Source organism: Chiloscyllium plagiosum, unplaced genomic scaffold (genome assembly GCF_037043375.1).
Source record: "Chiloscyllium plagiosum isolate Xiang-an unplaced genomic scaffold, Cpla_swu_hap1 HiC_scaffold_170, whole genome shotgun sequence".
In the NCBI taxonomy this organism is placed as follows: Eukaryota; Metazoa; Chordata; class Chondrichthyes; order Orectolobiformes; family Hemiscylliidae; genus Chiloscyllium; species Chiloscyllium plagiosum.
In genome coordinates this window covers 30,799-39,019 of record NW_028270309.1, presented here as the reverse complement: position 1 = coordinate 39,019, position 8,221 = coordinate 30,799, and the positions used below count along the sequence as shown (strand labels likewise).

At 42.5% G+C, this 8,221-nt stretch overlaps 1 non-coding gene across 1 annotated transcript; it reads left to right on the top strand.

Moving 5' to 3' along the window:
- Positions 1 to 1,604: 1,604 nt before the first annotated feature.
- Positions 1,605 to 1,686, top strand: trnas-gcu (transfer RNA serine (anticodon GCU)). The gene has a single exon. It is a non-coding gene; the product is annotated as a tRNA-Ser (tRNA).
- Positions 1,687 to 8,221: the final 6,535 nt, after the last annotated feature.

The window sequence follows — 8,221 nt, the reverse complement described above, 5'->3', positions numbered from 1 at the left end:
TAAAATATGCTCAGACCAAAATTCAATTCAATACAATATTCAAACGGTCATATGTAATTTATTTTTTATTATTGCAATAACCTTTGTGAGTTTGCAACAAACTGCATAACATGAAACCAGATCAACATCTATTTTCCCGGAATTTAACGCAGTGCACATGGGAAACGTTATCCATCTGCTGAAAATTCACCTTCGGCTCTTTCTCCACGCATGTCTCTACACTTTTTAAATACTTACAGTATGTTTGTTGATCAAGGAGTCATTATCCAGAAAAGGTCGTTTCTCAATCCACAAACACGGGTATCTTCCCATAAACTTGGCTTTGCTCAATATCACCTTTTATCCGTACGCCTCAACACAGACGACAAATTGAAGCTGCTCCATGTGATGCTCAAACGTAAAACCTCGGCACAGCACAGCCCACTATACTGGAACAGAGATACCGTGCACTGGTCACCTGCAGCACAGGAGCAACACATTAATGCTTACCTCCACAATCCTGGTTTTACCTTAACGTTTGGGAAACCGAATTTCTCTGATTCCATGGCTAGTAACGGGGATTGTACGATCATCTTCACCAGTAGTTCTGGCCCCGAGTGAGGAAAGTGGTGAGCTACTCATTGCAAAGATGGGTAGATTGTTGAAATATACAATTTCGACATTTGCCTTCACTATGAGCACTTCATTTCGTTTTTCATCTGTAGAAATCTTAAAATCTTCATCTTGAACAGACGCAATGACAGATTTCCATTGGATCTCTGGCATCAAATTCCAAAGTGTAAACTCCCTCTGAATTCTTCCACCGCAGTCCGCTGTGTGGGAAGTGTTCCTGTTGTGGGAAATACACTTCCCCGTGTGTCAACTGCTGGTCCAAGCATGCGCTCTCGCACTGCACTCATTTTCCATCTGACACTTGCTCACTGTTTTGCTGTGATCATACAGTGACTTGGTGTCGCACGGCCCAGGAACTGATGCAGATCAAGGTTTTTGCATTGTTGAGTTCAATTGTCAGTTTAGCCTTATTTAGGATTTTGAAATTGTCTGTCCTAGACACAAGTGCATGTCAAACATATCTGAGTGGAAGAAAGGTGTTCCGAATAATGACATTGAGCACTATGCACTCTACTCCAGTCTGGCAAACAATTCCTCACAGGCAATTTAATAAACAATAGACAATAGGTGCAGGGACAGGCCATTCTGCCCTTCGAGCCAGCACCACCATTCAATATGATCATGACTGATCATCCTCAATCAGTATCCTGTTCCTGCCTTATCCACATAACCCTTGATTCCACTATCCTTAAGAGCTCTATCCAACTCTTTCTTGAAAGAACACCTCCTACTGTCTCGGGTTCTTCATTCCATTGACTTCAAATCTTCACAGAATTCAACAGACCTTGTTACATAGTCATTTCTTCATTTTTGTTCAGACCACTGTGAGCAGAGTGTCACAGTGCGAATGCGCTTGCCCCACAACCCAGATGACAGACAATAGTCTTGGAACCGTACTGTGCTATTTATGATTTCACCAAAACAAGGGAGAAATGTCTGCTGCTCTGCATAATTTATGCAATTCACTTATTCATAAGAATACAGGCGTATGTGACGAGGTGGCCGAGAGGTTAAGGCGATGGACTGCTAATCCATTGTGTTCTGCACGCGTGGGTTCGAGTCCCACTCTCGTCGGTGCTGTCAGTGATTTTCAATGTTGCTATTTTTGGATGATCACAACTGTCTTACTGAAATTGGAACTGCAATATCAGTTTGTATGCATCGACGCTATTATAAAATCTCAAAGAATAATTTGGTCCTGTTGCCTAAACTGCATTGAAATGTAGATTGCATTGGGATATTGAAAAGGAACGAGACTTTCTTTTACAAGTCAAGCTGCTGTGACCTTTTATCGTACGAAAGAGATCCAGGAAAGCCAAATAACAAGAGATGTGAAGGGCATGTTTATGCAGTGGGATTCTTAATGATTATTTTGTCAAATGAAATCTGGAGCAGGTTGAGTAGAAGTGGTTCATCTTGGTGAGAAGAGCACAAAATAATGGAGATATTTCAAAAGGAGCAGGGCGTGGGTGTAGGGCCATCGAGAACTAGCTGTAAATGTACAGTAGAGAATTGCCGATGTGGGTGCTGTGCATGGGCACGGAAAGACTTACACATTGGTCTCGCCCTCGCCCCTTGCTCTCGCCATTGATGAATGCTGGACATAAGGCCTAAATACAAGATGTGGGAAGCGAGTCCCTCTCGTTCTGCACACACTGGAAGCATCACATTGAACTATGAAAAACTGGAGAAGTCAGCATGTTAACTGTAGGGGCTGAACCTAAACTGTGGATCAATAACCACAGATTCATGCAGCATAAACATGAAAAATGATTTAAAGTGTCTTTATACGCATGTCATTAACAGACGTTTCGCTCTAATACCCTTGTGGTTGAAAGAATAAGGCAACACATTTCAGATGGATGACAACGTAACTAATTTTGTTTTGAAATTGAGATCTATTTGATCTTTTTACACAGTGAACAAGTTTATTTTAAATAATGTAAACCACATTCCCTTACCTGGAATAAAAGTGTGATTTCACTACAAACATTGTCCTTGCTAAGTCGCAATTACTCAACATGAAAAATAGGATATAATTTTTATTGAGAATACATCAATTAGCACCATTATCTAACTTCGGATTGACTGCAATATGCATATGCTAAATAAGGTTTAAGAAAGAATGACTTTTGGAAATAATGATTCGATGGTGCCTAAAATTAATATCAGGTTCTCATGATGTGGATATACCACCAATGGCTCCAGTGGTGGAAATGCTTAGTGGGCAGTATTTCCATGATGGTATAGAGGTGTGTGATCTGCCAGGAATGGGAGCTCCCACTTCATCTGGAGCAGCGTCTGTTGACATGGACCAGGGAGCATTGTGACATCAGACTGGGAGTTCCAACCACACGTGGAGCAACTTTTATTGACATTGCGCAGCAGGGAGTATTGGAACATTAGACTGAGATCCAGCCTCACCTGGAGCAGCCTCTATTGACATGAAGCAGCAGGAAGCATTGAAACATCATACTGCGATTTCTAACCTCATTTGGAGCAGCTTCAGTTGACATGGAGCAGGGAGCTTTGCAAGATCCGTCTGGGAGCTCCACTCTCACCAGGAGCAGCTTTTAATGTCATGTAGCAGCAGGAAGCATTGGGACATCAGAGTGATAGATCCAACCTCAACTGGACCGCTTCTATTGACATGGAGCAGGGAGCATTGGGACATCAAACTGGGATCTCCAACTTCAATTAGAGCAGCTTCTATTGAATGGAGCAGCAAGAAGCATTGAAACGTCAGGTTGGGAGCTCCAACCGCACTTGGAGCAGTTGGTATTTACATGGAAGAGGAGGGAGGATTGGGACATTAGGCTGGGGAAAGGATCTTCAACTATTTTAATCTGAAGTAAAATATGATTCAACGACTCAGATGTTAATTGATTTATGATGAATCTTTCCCGGGGAAATAATTGATTCTTTAGATATTAAAGACAAGTCCTGCAAATATTCAACTCATCAAAACGCATTGGTACAGAGAGAAACGGGAGTGATGTTTCATGTCTTTGTCTTTTCTTTTCTGGCCGACTCTGCACTGGTTTACATCACCGGAAGGACGTTTTCAGTCATTTCATGTTGTTAAGTTTCCTGCAAATACGGACAGGTCATTAACGTAATTTAAAACTGAAAATTAACGGGAATATGCGATGTTATGATTAGGCTGGAGTTTACCTCAAGTTATGATGAAAAAGCAGCAAAGTAAGTTGCAATTTCCTTGATAAGCAGTGGCCTCATTGATTGGTTGATCAGATTGTGAATGGTCATTTTTTGAGGACAATTTGAAGAGAATCAATGATGGTGATTATCTTTGTTCTTTGTTCACCTTGTGACTGTTACTGTTATTGCTCATGTCCTTCTTAACACCACAGCTCTTTAGCGTGTAAAATCTCGGCTGTGCATCTGGCCAGTGGTATAACCATTCGTATAGCTGGCTACGGATCAGGCAGTTGTAAGTTCGACTTTTACTTGGCACAAGCGCATTGTGGAGATTCATCATACATACAAACTATTCATTTTTGTTCCGCTGAGGTGGATAATATTTGAAATTTTCATCTCCACGAACGAAAATTCTTTCACTGTCTTCGATGATTTAAACATTACCAAGAACAATCAGAGTTAAAATCACACAGCACCAGATTGTATCGAACAGACGTATTTGGAAGCATCAGTGTTCCATACACTGCTTCTTCATCAGGTATTTGTCAACTGTTGGAATCTAAAATGGCTTTGTGTGATTTTTAAATTTGGCCGCCCCAGTCCAACACCAACACCTCCAAGTCATGGGTATCATGGACACCACGAACGGTTTGTTAAAGTACAGATGATCTTCCAAAAGATCGCGCATATTGACAAACATGCCAAGTTTCTGCAGAAAAACACCCACCTGGTGAAGGAGCGGCTCTCTGAAAGCTAGTGCTTCCAAATACACCTGGTGGACAATGCCCTGATATTGTGTAATTTTTAACTTTGTCTACTCAACTCAAACACTGGCACTTCCATATCATAGACAACATCAGTCATTGTTGTGGTTCTGTTCTCTGAGCTGGAAGTTTTTGTTGCAAACGTTTAGTCCCCTGGCTAGGCGACATCATCAGTGCTTGGGAGCCTCCTGCGAAGCGTTTCTTTGATGTTTCCTCCGGTGTTTATAGTGGTCTGTCCCTGCCGCTTCCGGTTGTCAGTTTCAGCTGTCCGCTGCAGTGGTTGGTATATTGGGTCTAGGTCGATGTGTTTGTTGATGGAGTTTGTGGATGAATGCCATGCCTCAAGGAATTCCCTGGCTGTTCTCTGTCTGGCTTGCCCCACGATAGTAGTGTTGTCCCAGTCGAATTCATGTTGCTTGTTGTCTGCGTGTGTGGATACTAAGGATAGCTGGTCGTGTCGTTTCGTGGCTAGTTGATGTTCATGAATGAGGATTGCTAGCTGTCTTCCTGTTTGTCCTATATAGTGTTTAGTGCAGTCCTTGCATGGTATTTTGTACACTATATTCGTCTTGCTCATGTTTGGTATCGGGTCCTTCGTTCTGGTGAGTGGTTGTCTGAGCGTGGCTGTTGGTTTGTGTGCCGTTATGAGTCCTAGGGGTCTCAGTAGTCTGGCAGTCAGTTCCGAGATGCTCCTGATGTATGTTAGTGTGGCTAGTCCTTTTGGTTGTGGTATGTATGTCCGCGTTCCGTGGTCTTTCTCTTAGGCATCTGCTGATGAAGTTGCGCGGGTATCCGTTTTTGGTGAATACCTTGTGTAGGTGCTCCTCTTCTTCTTTTTGCAGTTCTGGTGCATTGCAGTGTGTTGTGGCCCTTTTGAATAGTGTCCTGATGCAGCTTCATTTGTGTGTGTTGGGGTGGTTACTTTCGTAGTTTAGGACTTGGTCTGTGTGTGTGGCTTTCCTGTATACTCTTGTCGTGAATTCTCCGTCTGGTGTTCTCTGTACCATCACGTCTAGGAATGGGAGTTGGCTATCCTTTTTTTCTTCTCTCGTGAATCGGATTCCTGTGAGTGTGGCATTAATGTGCCGCTGTGTTTTTTCAGGAACAGGAAGACAAATGGGATGAGGGACGGACGAGAGAGTTAGGGAGAGTGCGAGGGAAAGACATCTTCAAGAACTTTTGGGTTAAAATCCTGATACATGAAACGCAGAAATATCAGAGAACTAAATTCGATAGAAAACAACTCATCACCTTGGAGAATATTATGTGAAAACGATTAATTTCTTACCGTGTTTCACCAAAATGCCTTTGAGAAAACTAACCGCCATGATGTGGATTCAAGCCGAATTCGCTGCAATCACAATGCAGAATACGAACTATTGAACGGTTACAGCATTCCACAGACAACGCTTGAAAACTGCAACCAGTATGGTAGTGGAGTAAATGTCAGGAAGAATTTATAATATCAAGACTTAGCGACAGGCATGTGGGAACACAGAATGTACCGAATCTTTAACCTTAGCGTCCCCAGAGACTGTAGAGATTCCATGAATGAGAGTATTGAAGAATGGGATTAATGAGACTCTCCAAACTCTTGGGACAGTGCAGGATATTGTTGAAATGTATGCTTCAATAGCATTATAGTTTAACATCGGCTACTTCATCACTTTGCCCACACAAGGCAGTACCAACTGCTGCATGCAATCACACATACTCCCAGGTCTGGACCCGGAATCAGAGAAACTGGGTGAAGCATAGACGAAGATCCAATCGGAAATTGGGATGGAATGACGAGAGAGAGGCGCATGTATTTCCGAGGTTGGGACAGCTCCTGGTCAAAAGCGGGGCGGAAGGAAATACTTTCCCCCATTTATAATATTATGACCATGAACAGTACATGTTGCTGAGAATGCCGTTTGGCGCATCTCAAGCGTGTGGAGACTTTACCTTTGGGGTGGCAAGGTTCGAAATTTCATTTTCCTGTTTGGATCAGTGTTTTTGACATTGACAGTAGGATCTGCTTTTGTTGCATCAGCTCAGAATCAGCTTCTTGTTCCCAGTAAATACTACAACCTGGAGAAGGTGGTGCTGTGGTTTTATAATAAACTCGTCATCCGTGGGAACTCACACACGGAACTGGTAATGTTAAAGTTCGACGAATAAAACCTGGAATGAAAGCCTGACCTCAGGAACAGAGAACATGCCTTTAATTTCCTGCAATCCATTCATGCATATCGCTTATGCAGGGGATGCCACCATCTTCACCCAATCCGGCCTACTTGTGACTCCAGGACCTGAACAGCATAGCTGACCCCTAATACGAAAATGACGACCGTGTGGGAAAGCAGGCCATTCGGCCCTTCCCGTCGACACCATCCCTTCGAAGCGCATCTTATCAGACCCACACTCCATACCAATTCCTTTCCCCTTCATTTTCCATGGCTGATCCCAGTAACCTGTACACCTTCAGACTGTGGGAGGAAACTCACACAAGCAAAGAGAGAATGTGAAAAATGCACACAGTCACATGAGATTGGGATCGAATCCATGTCTCTCATGCAGCGAGACAGCAGCGAATCACGAAGAACAACAAATGCTGTCCTGAGCAGCGACATCCACACCCTGTGGGTATATCGGGAAGAATAAAAACACGTTCACAACATGGACAACGGGACTTGTGTCTGCGTGGACATGAGTTAAACCTATCATTCTTCCTGGGTAGATACAAGGACACCGATATCACAGATAAACCAGCGCAATGCGGGATTCAATTATCTGCTGAAGTGGAAACTTATCTACTCAGTCAAACTGGGGACAGACTATTCAACATTCCCGTGTGTGGGAAGGGCTCAATGAGCAGAAGAACCTCCAAAGTAACCAGCAAGATTACATATTCCAGAAGGAGATCAATTAAACTGTCAACGCTGTTGTTAATCCCAACCAGCTGCCAGTTGAATAGTGTCAAAGTCATAGACTCACACAGCATGAAAACAGGCCTTTCACTCCTACCAACTCATACTGCACATAATGCCAAACTAAATGAGTCGCATCTGACGGCTCTTGTAACTGCTGAGGGTTAATAATGCCCTTGTGATATTATTACTGCATTGTTAATATGAATGTCCAGATATAATTCTATGGACACGGGTTCAAACCCTGGCATGGCAGATGCTGGAATTTTATTTAAATAAATACCTAGAGTCTAATGATGATGTTGAATCAGTTGTTATGGATCTGATTCACTAATTCCTGATAGGGAAGGAAACTGCCATACCTATCTGGTCTGGCTGGTATGTGACTCCAGATCCATAATATCGTAGTTTATTCTGAACTTTCCTCTGGGCAATAAATAATGTACTAGTCATGAATGAATAGCTTTTGTTAATCCCACTGAAAGTTTCCAATTCATTTATCGATCCAAATATCCTGTAACTACTGTAAATGTAATTTCATTCATCACTGCCTCAGGAAGTGAATTGCACACATAAATCATCCTCTGTTAAACAAAAAGCCTCTCATGTCTTATTTTAAATCCCTCTTTTCATTTTAAATATTTGCCCTCTCGTCTTGAAGTGCCCCTCCTTGAAGAAATGATAGTTACAGTTAACTCTAGCTGAACTCTCAAAAATTTATAAATGTCTATCAGGTCGCCTTTCAAATTCCAGTGTTTGAGTGAAAATATTCTC